We start from the raw sequence: 14,202 nt of genomic DNA on the forward strand, positions 1-14,202 counted from the left end.
AGAAACTAGGATTCCATCAAAACTCTGAATCACCCCCGGGCACTGTAGTGATCTTAACCAGCATCTTAAAGGTGTGTTCAGAAATAGTTTGATTCACCCAAAACAGGAGCACCTGGTGTTCCTGAGATTTGGTATTTGTCCAAACCCAAAAGTTCTCTTTCAGGATGCTCGGATATCTTTACACATAGTGTTTTCTTAGTTAGGAGCTATAAAGAAACAGGTCTTTGATAACAGTTCGAGCCACATTCAAAGGAGATGGCAGCCATCTGGATGCACCTGTGACTTATAGCCCTTCATCACCATCTTCTGAGTTAGCGTGAAAATCGTGTTTCAGCTGCACAGAAACTGGACACCACCACCCTTTGTTGGAAGCTTCTGCCTGACCTTCTTCAGCAGCAATGCTGCCAGAGATGACACCATCGTCAAAAACAGAACTCTGAAGTTGTCTCAGGATAGGCTGGTTCCCAGTATCCATTGACGTCGTTTGCAAGCTTGCAGTCCTGATTCCTGGGAAAGGCTGTGGAAAGCTGCAAGACAAGAGCCCGATAGATCTAGACAAAAATGGTAGCCGTGGCCATGCTGATGGAGAGCATCGGCACCCTCTTCATTCCCTCCCTCGACCAGCCAAATCACCTACAGGAAAGATTAGAACTCAGGGGGAGGGGAGGAGCAGTGGTTGAGTGACAGACCAGGAACGTGGGTTTCGTGTCATAATGATTCCTGCAGCCCAGATCGCTGCAGAGCCTAACCTTTTGTCTGCCAGCCCCACCGCTCCCCGGCAGCCATGGTCCGTTTCACATATGGGGCCATTGTGTTGATGGCCGCGGTTTAAATCCTAACAGAGCACAGATGGTGCCCGCATTGTGTCAGCATTAACTCTTCCCCATCGGCAGAGCCCACTGTGGAAACAGGAGAGGGGAGGAGAAATCAGAGCTGTGCGGTCCCTTTAGCAAAAGGTCTGATTTCCATGTATGCGCTTATCCTAACTCACTGCACAGCCTTGGGTCACCCAGTCTCAGCCTCTGTTTCATCGTGGTTGGTAAAGGACTTGGATGAAGGAAACTAAAGATTGTAGAAATACTATTGTTGCTGCTGTACAAACCATGCCTATAAGGCAAAATCTGTGCTTTGTCATTCTGTGAGGCACAGTAACACCCACTCCCACTGCAAAGGAAGGCTCTCTGCCAGAGGCGATGATACGCGTCAGCTTAGAAATTTTAGTGTTTGTGCCTCGAAAACCCTTCAAGCATATTATCTACATTTCCTTGGCTTGCCCCTGTTTATTTCTACTTTGCAAATGAAAGGGGAGATAACAGTTTTTCAAGTTCTGGCGGTCGGATTACCTTCCCCACTAAAGACCAGTGGTCCTTCCCTGGTGGCACTGAGTCCTTACAGCTACGGGAGTACCTTGGAGGGTAAGCCCACTTGCTTCCAGAGGTCAAAAAGAAAATAACATTTCCATAAGAGATGTGTTATCTGTCAGTTCTTCAGTTTTGATTTCAGATGGAAAGTATGACTTAAGTTCTTGAAGAAAAAAAATTCCCTAACCGGGCAGACAGATGTCTTCAAATATGTGGTGGATTGTCATATGAAAGAAGGATTCAGATCGTCTGCTTGCCCAGCAGGCATCACTCGGGTTAGTTCAAGTCAGTTCAACTAATAGTTACTGAGAACCCACGGTGCACCAGGCACGTGCTTTAAATAGAAGGGACGGGGGGGAGGGGGCGGTATCCCGCCAAACTCATGACACCGATTATTGCGGAAGCAAGCAGGTTTGACGGTGNGACTTAAGTTCTTGAAGAAAAAAAATTCCCTAACCGGGCAGACAGATGTCTTCAAATATGTGGTGGATTGTCATATGAAAGAAGGATTCAGATCGTCTGCTTGCCCAGCAGGCATCACTCGGGTTAGTTCAAGTCAGTTCAACTAATAGTTACTGAGAACCCACGGTGCACCAGGCACGTGCTTTAAATAGAAGGGACGGGGGGGAGGGGGCGGTATCCCGCCAAACTCATGACACCGATTATTGCGGAAGCAAGCAGGTGTGACGGTGATATGAAAGTGTAAAATGGTTGGTGATTCACTGGATAAACCAAGGAGAAGGGGAATACAGAAGTAATACTTCTAGTCTCCAGTGTCTTTCCATTAATGGGCGAAGCAGGAGTAATTAAAGAATTAAATTGGAGATTATTGCCAAGGTAATAAATAGAATTTCTTAGGTAACCCAAGTAACCTGATGAGGCTATCCCACTGAACTATGGACTTCTCACTACGTGAGAAGGAGTTTCGTATTAAAATGACGTCACCCCTGGGAAGAAGAGCGGAGCAGCAGTGAGTGTACGAAGCTCTAGAGCAAGTCCAGACGCACAAGGGCAGGGCCCTGAGAAGAGTAGTAGAAGGAGGGTAGAAGAAAGAGGAGCGGCATCGGCACGGGTATCGGAGCTCATTTGGGTTATACATAAGGGCAATTGCAGGTTCCGTATGCCTGTTGCCATTTACAAAATTAGAGCAAAGGAGAGGCATGATGCAGAACATCAACTGTGTGACTAGCTGCCAGAAAATTCTCTTTAACTAACACAAAATACCTACCTGAATGTACTGATTTGCTTTATTGGTCATTTCACCTTCCAGAAGGTTGACAGTTCAAAGGGAGAATTGTTATTTTGGTCCTAGTAACAGTGACTAACTACAAGGGATTGACAAAAGTACGCAGGAGAACGTCCTTAGCATCGTCAAAGAGATACCGTCCCTGGGGACCACCATCCTGCTTTCTGCATCTATGCATTTGACTACTTTAGATGCCTTATGTAAGTGGAGTCATACAGTAGTCTTTTGGTGGCCTCACTTAGCACAAGTCCTCGAGGTTTACCCATGTTGTAGCATGTGACAGCATTTGTTTCCTTTGGAAAGCTGCACAGTGTTCCACAGGTGTGTGCACCGCATCTTTAAATCCACTTGTCCGTTGACAGACTTGTGGGCTGCCTCCACTTCTCGGCTGCTACGAACATGAGTGTGCACGTCTCTCTTCCAGGCCCCACTTTGATTCTTTTGAACAGATAACCAACAGGTACATTGCTGCACACATGGTAGTTCTATTTTTAATTTTCTGAGGAATGTCCACATTACTCTTCCGTAGCAGTTGCCCCATGTTACAGCCCCCCAACAGTGCAAAGCCTTCCAATTTCTACACATCCTTGCCAGCACTTACTGTTTATTTCTATAGTAGCCGTCTTAACTAGGTGATATGGTGATTTTGACTCACGTTTCTCTGATGATTATTCATGTCGAGCGTGTCTTCATATGCTTGTCAGCTATTTTATATCTTTTTTAGAGCAAGGTCTCATTCTACTCCATCCTTTGCCAACTTTTTGGTTATTTGATAATTTGGTTGTTGGATTGTGGGAGTTCTGTATACATTCTGGGTTTTAGCCCCTTATCAGATAAGTGATTTGAAAGTGTTTTCTCCTGTTTCTAAGTTGTCTTTTCACTCTGTTGGGTCCTGTGGTGCGCAGAAGTCTGTAAGCTCGGTGGAAGGCCACTCGGCTGTTTGTTTGTGCTTTTGTGGCCTATGTTTTGGTGTCACATCCACGAAATCATTGCCAAATCCGGTCTCATGAAGCTTTTCTTGTGTCCATCAGATGAAAAAGTGAGAAAAACTTCTACAAAAAAATGGAAATCTTAGATAGAGGAACAAAAGGAAAACATCTAAGCACCCAGTCTGGATGAAGTAAAGCCCCCAAACTACCGGACAGAATCACTGTACCAGTGATTAGGGTACAGTTTGTTAGGGTCAATATCTTTGAGGAATTGTGGACTCCAGGAAAGCATCAGAAGTCTGTACATCAGAAAAGAGCATCATAGTTTTCAAAAACAAGGAAGAAAGTGAATCTTAAAAGTTTGAAGAACAATTTGTATAACCTGAATGATGAGACAAGTATACCCTCTTGGATCAAAGAATCATTTTTGCAGGTTTACAATGGTTTATCAATAGCACGTGCTGAGAGAAAAGCTCAGGGATATTAATTCCCAGTACCGTGAGTAATAAGTAACAATTAAATAAATCCTAGTTGGTATTCCTAGAAAATAGGAATGAAAGGGAAGCAGGTGATAGCTCCGTCCTCTGTCCCAATGCCTGGAACATTTACTCAGTCCAAATTTCCTGCTGGGGATGTACACAAACTCAAAATGGTTCAGAGGAGGGTGCTTCAGTCTCAGGGGTGGGGAGTTTTGGCTTGATGTGAAGCACCCTTAGGAGGTTCTGAGGAGGGACTGGACTCATTCATCACTAGGGACCTTAGACATGGTTTGTGTTTCTGGTGGAAGGTCAAGTGGTTAATGGTTGGTTTGAAATGAGTAGAGGGATCGAGGAGGTAAAGTCAAACCTTGACTCGAGAAAATTCTGGTCTGGGAAGGTCACTGGTTTCCTGAATGGGGAGAGGGTCATTGAAAATGGAAATTAGGTAATTTTTTCAATCTTTTGAAAAATAATTTTTTGTTGGAGGCAGTTTTTCAAATGAAACTGTAAATCTAGATGCAGGTTTTACTACTTTCTTGCTGGTGAGTGGGATGCTTTTCACTTTCATTTTACACTGAAAAATGTAAAAACTTACTACCACCTTATACCTATTTTAGGATCTACACTTATACCGAAATTGAGTTTTTAAAAATTATTCCATGAAGTTTATTACATAATCTTTCAGAAGGGAGGTTTTCTACTTTTCATGTTTTTAGAGTAAATATGAACATAGTACCTTACATTGATGTCATGTGTATGACTTCTGCCCATCACTTACCTGGAAAACATAACCGTCTATACCTGACTGAGAAAATAACTTAGGCCACAGATGAGGGGGTAAAAACCACCCGGTTGAAATGAAGGCTCCTAAGGGTCATGGTGTGGCTAGTTCTCAGGAAAGTCAGCAAATCTTTGCTTCCCCTTCACTGTTCTCATCGGCCTTGAGACAACCGTAGAAATGCCCCAGAAGCAGCTCCAGCAGTTGTGCAGTCCCACGACAGCTCTGAGCTGACACAGATAGGGAACACATGACAGTCCCTCCAAACAGCTTTATCAGGCTGCCTTTGTAATTGGGAACAAACATTGGTGCCACATGGCTGCCCAGGAGAACAGCATTTCTGCTTTGATGTCTTCTAGATCCTAGGGCTGATGCTGAGCTGATCCTGCTAATTTATCAAATCCCCAGGTGATAAAAGAGCTCCCTAGGATTTGCAGGGCAAGAGAGGGGCTTAGCAATCATCGTCACTCTTCAAGAGGAATCTAGGCAATGGTTCTGAACACTGTAAATGGTGAGAGAATCAAGCGTGAGATTCGCCCTTCTACATACCCAGGGAAGTACCACTTCCAGTTGGCCAGACTCCTTTGGATAGAGCTATATAAAACTGAATATTTTAGAGAGTGTAATAAAGCTCACAGTGATGTCTTTCCCTATGAAATGCCATTTCTTTTCTGGTTCACTTCAGAGAAACAGCAACAGACAGGAAGGGGGGAGCAGTCAGAAAACTTGAGGTAAGCCCTGGCTGACCAGCCGTGTAACTTTGGGAAAATCCCGTCACCTTTCTGGACTTTGTGGGCTTCACCTTTTTTGGCGTCCTTGATTGAAAAACAGATGAGGATTGAGTCAGGGAAACAGAAACCATGCCAGGTGTTTCAAGCAGAGGGGATATAAAACAGGGAATTGGTTACACAGGTGTTGGAAGATGGGAAGAACAGAAAGGGGAAGAAGAATTAACCAGTGATTAATGGCTGCAGGAAGCAGCTAGCACTGCTCAGGCAGGAGGGGACAGAAGGGACCTGTGAGCGTGGAGGGAGGGACTGATGCCCCAGGAGCTGCACCCAGGCAGGAGACAGCCCCTTCCAGACACTCCAGCACGAAACTGGGGTGCAGCCACTTCTACAACACAGAAGAAATAAAGAGGGAAACAGAAGGAACCAGAGCAGCTCCTTTCCTCTCATCCCACCTCCTCCCGTCAGCGCCCCCGATAGGCAGAATCCAGTTACAAGTCCAAGGGCAAAGGAGCCAGGGAACCACAGTTTATAAACTCCCAGCCCCAGCATTGCAAGAGGAAGCACAAGCAGATTGGACATGAGGCCTGGAGACAATAGCAAAAAAGCAGTTTATGAGTTTATAATGTCAGACTAAAATTAGATTAAGTGATAGAATGTAAAGTTAGTGGCTGGTCAGAGCTATTTAGATTTTCTTGTCTGTATTAAAGTAATGCTATTTTAGTACATAGAGAAGGGTGGATAGATAGATTTTGTTCTAACCTAAACAATTTTGGAATAATTTTAGTGGTTTTTTTTTCACTTAAAAAAACTGTATTTAGTTCATAACTTATAAGAAACTGCAAGATGTACATTCTGCAAACCCCTGTGACAGGAAAAATGATGGCAAAAATGTGAGCTATTGTAGGACCCTTCCTGCAGTGATCCAAGGAGTGAGTTTCAGGGAGTCTCGAATTATGCCTCTTGATCATGAGGACTCAAGTCAGTTCTTTGCTTAACCTACCTCATTTTCTTTTCTTTAACCAACCCAAAAGTACCTCACTGGGCTGACCACGCATTTCAGTTGAAGATACGTATGGTCCTTCCACTCACCACTGACCTACACTGCTGGCTAGCCTTCAGAGTTTCATTCAAATGGAGTGGCTCCACTGTTTGACCTCTGCCCTAGATGCCATCACCCCCATTGAAACCAGGGAGCCCATTTCAACTGCAAAGGATAGGCAGCATGTGTGTGTGTGTGTGTGTGTGTGTGTGTGTGTGTGTACGCACGCTGAAAGGGCCAGATCCGTGAGTGCATGACATGTATGTTCCCTCAGGGACCCACATCACCTTACCTACACATACATCAACTTGAATGTTGATTTAGTTTTTCTGCTATTACTTTAAGAAAGGAAACAAGATAGTTTTTTCATCCTCTATCTTTAACTAAAAATGTTAAAATGACCGGAAGCTTTGTTGACATAGTGAAATCAATTTAGCAAATACATCCTGAGCATTGTATGCTTGTATAACATGCTGCTTTGGGAAGAAAAGTATAATAATATGGATATAAATTATAGTAAATTCAGATTAGAAATGATGGCTCATTGCTAATTCAGCCTTCACCCTACAGAAGGAGGTGCAGTGCATTGGGGGTGAAAAGGAAGAGTGAGTTGTTACCCGTGTTTTCTTTATGTGGCAAGTGCCTTGCTGTGCAAAAATCAACCCAGAGGGCTGGTCAGTGGCCACAGTGTTTTCAAAAGCCCATCAGCATGGCCTTGCTTTCTTCATCTTCCCAGTTCCTGCAGCATAGAAGAGATCCAACTTCATCGAGAACGTGTGCATGGTGTTGCTGAGGATGAGAGGTCCCATGCTTTGTAAGGATGGATTAAGGGATGTTGAGAAGTGTGCCTCCCCTCTCCTAGGGAGCAGTCACCAGATCTCCTGACTCATCCGATCAGCCTTATGCAGATGGCTCACTGCTACAGCCGCATGAATGCACTGCCGGAACCAACTGAGGAGCTCCTCATTACATGGCTTAAGAAGGGAATGCTGTTCCCAGTCTCATAAAAATGCTCAAACACTTTTTTCTATGTACATTTGACGGCCAACTGCCTGATTCATGTAATAGTCCAGAAAGATGGAGCTTACAAAGTCCCAATCATAGGCTCTGTCCAGCAGCACACGAGGCACCTCCTGAGAGTGAGCTTCCCAGCTCTGCCTCCGGCACCCAAGTGTGTTCTCTGCCAGTTAAGTTCTCATCAATCCATCCTCCTTACATCAGCGGCCTAGAGATGATACATCAGAACCCAAGGGAATATCGCATTAGGGTCATAATTTCAGTGGGTCACATTTTCAACACACTGTCAGCATGTAGACTCATACCATCGTGGGTGACTTTGGTGATCTGAGCTGATATCTTTCAGGCCTGAAACCGGAAGGTCAGTGCCACTTGCTTCGTATGTGCCAACTCCTAGATGAGGTCATTGCTGCCTTGGGAGCAACCAAGAGCAAAGGGGGTGTTACTTCTGACCTGTCCCAGGCCTTAGTCCCACATGGCAGATTCCTTTCTGCCTCCTCTAGGTCACCTTATGGAACCAGCTAATCATGTGTTTAAGCGTGACAAGGAAATAATCTTCAAAGTGATCCATCCAAAAATACTTCATTCAAAATGCAAGACTGTTATCCCAAGTTGTCGCTAATATTGTACTTTGTGTTTGTTTATCATGCCCGGAGGCCATTCCTGACCAGTGGGTTTAGCCTGGATATGTCGGCTTCCCTCAGAGCACTGGAACTCAGTTCCATTAACATCAGTGAGCGAAAACTGGTGTGCTATTTCTAGTCACTTCATTCCACTCGAACTTCGTGATCATTACCTTTTTAAATAACATTTTTATGGGTCATTAGTTTTGTGTGAGCTTCTCCGCCACCCACCTCCTCTTATTTTTTCCCATTATCAGAGCCTTACTTGTTAAAACAGAAAGTAAATAACAATGCTGACTTCTGGCCACAGTTTTATATAGCTTATAGCTTATAGCTTCGCATTGGTGCCTAGATATTTGCTTGACGAGTACAATGAGTGAATTTAATGATTCCTGAAAATGTAAAGACAAGACTGGAATGGGGCTCAACCAATACCAAGAAAGCCTCTGCCTGTTTTAACACTGACGTGGAGGTGCGACAGGCACTTGCTCTCTGTTTTGTGCATTTGGAGGTATTGCCACTGTCCTGAAGTATGCCAGAGACACCTGGTAGGGGGTTCCTGGGAGGGACACCTGTGGCAGTTCAGAAGGTACCCATGGCAGCAAAGCAACTCTTGCCCCAGAGCAGACATAGACGGGGGGGAATTCATCACACTCCAGGTGTCCTGCTTGTGAGTATTCAAGGGATTCCCCCCGAGACCTCAGCAATTTTCTCTTCTCCTGAACTGGTTTGGATTTCTCAGTTGACAATTAATTATGTGATTTTGTGAGCACCCTTCCATCACTGACTTACATTGTGACTTAATAACTAATGTTTCATTGTTCAATACCTCTTCTACAGAGCTAAATTGTAGGTTTCTTGAGCGTAAGGCTGAGTCTTGTTCTTAGCCATTCCTCAGAGCATTGGGATTGAAATCCCAGTTCTGTGACCTTGGATGAATTCCCTCATCTTTCTGTCACTTTCATGGTCTGTAAAATAAGGGCAATCATGCCTGTCGTGCAGGGCGTTGCAAGAACCAGATAGCATAGTGCTGGGCCCCAGGAGGTGCTTGGTGAATAACTCACTCACTAGACAGAGCCCTGCACACAAAAGCTGAGCAATTGAACATGACAAAGCAGGATTAAACTCACGTGAGGGAAGAGCTAGTCATGACTCTTGAAATTTCTTGGTAAGAGCAGCACCACATCCTCTGACCTTGGGCTTGAAGGACAGTTTAGAACTCTGTTTTTCTTCATGACTCTTTCATGACCATCTGATGGTCATTTCAAGCTCATCATGTCTCCTGGGTCCAGGGGGATGGGTGGGTGATTTGATTTGGGGTGTCCAACTCACACATTCAGTGTCAGCTCCTACCTGAGCGGAGAAGCTTTCTCCAGCTCCTTGCAGCCGTGTGGCAAGGGGTGATGCCCAGGCCTGATCCAGTGATCCCCAGGGGTGTCTCTGGCTTATTTAAGAATTGTCTTTAAAAGTAGCCACAGTGGAGCACAGTAGTGGGGACTACTGAGACTAAGAGTGTTAGAATAAAAAAGAAATGGCCCTGGCTGGTGTGGCTCAGTGCACTGAGTGCAGACCTGTGAGTCAAAGGGTTGCAGTTTGATTCCCAGTCAGGGCACATGCCTGGGTTGTGGGCCAGGCCCCCAGCAGGGGGCAGGTGAGAGGCAACCACACATTGATGTTTCTCTCCCTCTCTCTCCTTCCCTTCTCCTCCCTCAAAAAATAATAAAACAAACTCTTTTAAAAAATAAAAAACAAATGGTGATAAGGATGAGAATATGAGGAGGTCTGTACAGAAAAGCATTGAGATGAGTTTCCCCCGTTTCCCATATAGTGAACGCATCTGCCAAAACTCAAAGTGCGTGTCAGCCTCTCAGCAACTGGCAGACCGCCGAGGAGCAGAGGGGGAGATGCTTATGCCGCCTCGATGCTTCCATCCCTCTCTTGGTGGTGGCTACGTTACAGTGAAGAAACGGGTCCTGCGGCATTCTCATCATCTTCTTTGGTTGCTTATAAATACGCCCTTTCTTGCCTTGCCGTGCATCCCTTTTAAAGGTTCCTGAGAGAAATGTCCACAAGACAGATAAAGTAAGTACTACATTTGTTGAAACGATTATGATGCCGGCTTAGTAGGCCACAAAAATGTACATTATATGAGCTCCTTTTTAATACTAGTACTAGCTCCTTTTTAATTTAAGGACTCTTGCTTGCCTTGGATTGGTTGATTGACTTGGCATGTTGGCTTACACAATGCCTTGCTCCAAAGTCATTTAAAACACCACTTACCAAATACTGTTGTCACCCTCTGTACACTGTAATTGTAGGCGAGAGGCACAGTCAGACTTACGACATGGTCAGTAATATACAAGCTCTTCTCAGGCATTTATGCTGTTAGACCCCAGCTAGATGCAGAGTTACAAGGAGAAATGAAAGGATCCTCGATCTGAAGGACCTTGCTGTCTTATGGTAGAAATGGACCCGACCAAGTACAGCAGCAGTGAGATGGCAATGATTGCCCTTGTACCACTGCAGCGTGGGTCTGACTGTCATGGTTTTGTTGTATTTCTTTTTATTCAAATATCTGAGGACTCATCAGCTGACAGAGAACTTTTTTATTTTTGAAATTTTATTTAGGTACTTCAGAATTCTTTTATTTTTTAAATATATTTTTTGATTATGCTATTACAGTTGTCCCTTTTTTCTCCCCTTTATTCCCTCCTCCCTACACTCCCTCCCACCCTCCAGTCCCCCCACACCTTAGTTCATGTCTATGGGTCATATATACAAGTTTTCTGGCTTCTCCATTTCCTATGCTACTCTTAACCTCCCCTGTCTATTTTGGCCGTACCATTATACTGCTTATTCTCTGTATCTTTTCCTCCGTTCTGCTTCCTCCCCCTACCCTCTGATAACCTTCCATGTGATCTCCATTTCTATGAACCTGTTTCTGTTCTAGTTGTTTGCTTAGTTCGTTTTTGCTTTTGTTTTTTAGGTTCAGTTGTTGATAATTGTAAGTTTGTTGTCATTTTACTGTTCGTAGTTTTGATCTTCTTTTTCTTAGATAAGTCCCTTTAACATTTCATAAAATAAGGTCTTGGTAATGATGAACTCCTTTGACTTAACCTTATCTAGGAAGCACTTTATCTGCCCTTGCATTCTAAATGACAGCTTTGTTGGATAGAGTAATCTTGGATGTAGGTCCTTGTCTTTCATGCCTTTGAATATGTCTTTCCAGCACCTTCTTGCCTGTAAGGTGTTTTTTGGTTTTGGGTTTTTTTTTTTTTTTTGAGAAGTCAGCTGATAGTCTTATGGGAACTCCTTTGTAGGTAACTATCGTCTTTTCTTTTGTTGCTTTTAAGATTCTCTCCTAATCTTTAATCTTGGGTAATGTAATTATGGTGTTCCTTGGTGTGTGCTTCCTTGGGTCCAACTTCTTTGGGACACTCTGAGATGCCTGGACTTCCTGGAAGTCTATTTCCTTCTCCATATTAGGGAAGTTCTCCTCCATTATGTTTTCAAGTAAGTTTTCAATTCCTTGCTCACCCTCTTCTCCTTCTGGCACCCCTATGATTTGGATATTGGAATATTTATAGCTGTCCTGGATGTTCCTGAGCCTCTGCTCATTTTTTTTGTATTCTCATTTCTTCATTCTGTTCTGGTTGAATGTTTATTTCTTCCTTCTGCTCCAAATTGTTGATTGGAGTCCCAGTTTCCTTTCCTTCACTGTTGGTTCCCTGTACATTTTCCTTTATTTTACTTTGCACAGCCTTCACTTTTTCCTCTATTTTGCAACCATACTCAACCATTTCTGTGAGCATCCTGATTATCAGTGTTTTAAACTCTGCATCTGATAGGTTGGCTATCTCTTCATCACTTAGTTGTATTTTTTCTGGAGCTTCAATCTATTCTTTCATTTGGGCCATTTTGTTTTGTCTCGGCGTGCCTGTTACATAGTGAGGGGCAGAGCCTTAGGTATTCACCAGGGCAGGCAACCCACATTGCTGCTTTGTGGCTGATGAATGTCGGGGAGGGGTCCAAGAGGGAACAGTGCCACCTGCTCTGCTCTTGGCTGTCTTTCAGTCACTTCCCCCACTTCCCACAAGCAAACTGGGTCCTTCTGGTGCTGATTCCTGGGTAGGTGGGTTTGTATACATTCTAGGACCCTGTGGGTCTCTCTAATGACCTCTCCCTGTGAGGCTGGGAGTTTCTCCCGCCACCACAACCCCCATAGGTTTTTACAGACGGAGGTTTTGAGGCTTTATTTCCCCACTCTGGAACTCTGGGTTGTGCTGTCCATCTCACTCCCTAGTTGTTCCTCTGTGTTTATCCACACGCAAATGTGGGACTGCCCAGGCATCCAGCCACTGCCTTGCTGCCTGCAGCCTCTCCACCATAGCTACTCATCTCAGCGCCTCCTGCCAGTCCAGATGAATGTTTCTTCTTTAACTCCTTGGTGTCGGACTTCCATACAGTTCGATTTTCTGACAGTTCTGGTTATTTTTGTCTTTAAATTTGTTGTTGTCCTTGTTTTGGTTGTGTGAGGAGGCAGAGTGTATCTCTACCTGCACCTCCATCTTGGCCGGAAGTCTAATATTTCAAAATTCTTAACAATTAAAATCCCCTTCAGTTACATATCTAAGAAATGTCCCTTACCAAAAAGAATGCAGCAATATGAAATCAGTGCTGCCCTGGAGAACCACAATATTTCCTCACACTGGCCATGGGGGCTGAGAGGATGGTGTCACTCCTTCTTCCTGAGAAGCTGATGTCCAAGCAAATACCAGTCCTCACAACAGTTTTGGGTCTGTGTGCTGTGGTGAATTTAAGGCATGTGATATGTCAGACACAAAGCCTCCCAGTTCATCTTGCTCTGCACTTGCTCTCCTAGCAAATATTTTTAAATCACTTGTACAGTAGCTTCCAGCAAAGACCCCATGATTATTGCTTTTTTTTAAACCTAATTTCTCATTTATAGACCTGCCTCCCCTCCCTGTGGGGTCATCAGTGCTTGCAAAAACCTAGAGGATGCATGGCTTTGCATAGAGAGTAAGGGAGCCTGCCCCAAACACCAGCAAGTTTAATCCACTTCCATCAGGAAAAAACAACTGGCCTTAGGCAATGTATTTCTAATTGTCTAAGTTATTCTCTCTGTGTGTGCATGCGTATGCCCAAGCTGTGCATAAATAGCACATTTTCAATCTGTGTGAACTATAATGGATGAGCAGCACATGACAGTAGGCTTAGCCCCTGAAGATTTACCAGGGAAGAAGACAGCTGCATGGCAAAGCTGCCGCTTATAATTAGAGGAGGACTAGCCCGTGTCCTGTGCCACTCAGCAGCTTCAACCATTCAAATGACAGCCAGTTTATTTAGGTCTGTAACCCCATTCTTTATGGGCGAGGCGTCAATTTCTTCTTGAGAACACTGCTTTGGATTGTCATCATCTCTGGTGTCATTGTAAGATCAGGGATGACATGCTAATTGAAAAATCCCAACTAGAAACCATGATGAATGAATGAAATAGGAGTTGCTTTTAACGTCTCTTTTTAACTTTTAGGTAAGGAAAGAAACTATTTTTAAACCCTACAGGCTTTCGGTTTTTAACAGGGCCGTATTGCCAGTTGCGTGGTTCCCAAGAACACTATACTGCTTCCTTGGGCTCCAGGGAGCTGCAGGAAGCCTCGCCGCACTCCTGATGCAGAATGGCTCTCAACAGCACTGATTGGGGGGGGAATTAATAGGCGTCCCATTGTTACCGCACGTTTTTGTCAGGATATTTCATTAGTGTAAACACTGAACCCGTTGTCATCTTGTTTAGCCACTTGACCCTGGTGATTTTCAGTTCCGTGTGCCCCGGATGAAATCAAGCAGTGGCATGCACCAGACAGGCACTAATTATGGAAGCAGAGTCATTGCTGACCCAGTACCGATTAACTGCTCCTTTGCAGTCTTTGTTCTGGGACATTAGCACTGTCTGGTTATCTTGCTTCAGTTGAGGGATTCAG

General features: G+C 44.3%; 1 protein-coding gene across 6 annotated transcripts in view; it reads left to right on the plus strand.

The window, feature by feature from the left end:
- Positions 1 to 14,202, plus strand: part of BACH2 (BACH transcriptional regulator 2) — a 334,937-nt gene that overhangs the window by 297,950 nt on the left and 22,785 nt on the right. The window lies entirely within an intron of this gene.

This window comes from Sturnira hondurensis, unplaced genomic scaffold (assembly GCF_014824575.4).
Source record: "Sturnira hondurensis isolate 20B ecotype Veracruz unplaced genomic scaffold, ASM1482457v3 Scaffold0025370, whole genome shotgun sequence".
In the NCBI taxonomy this organism is placed as follows: Eukaryota; Metazoa; Chordata; class Mammalia; order Chiroptera; family Phyllostomidae; genus Sturnira; species Sturnira hondurensis.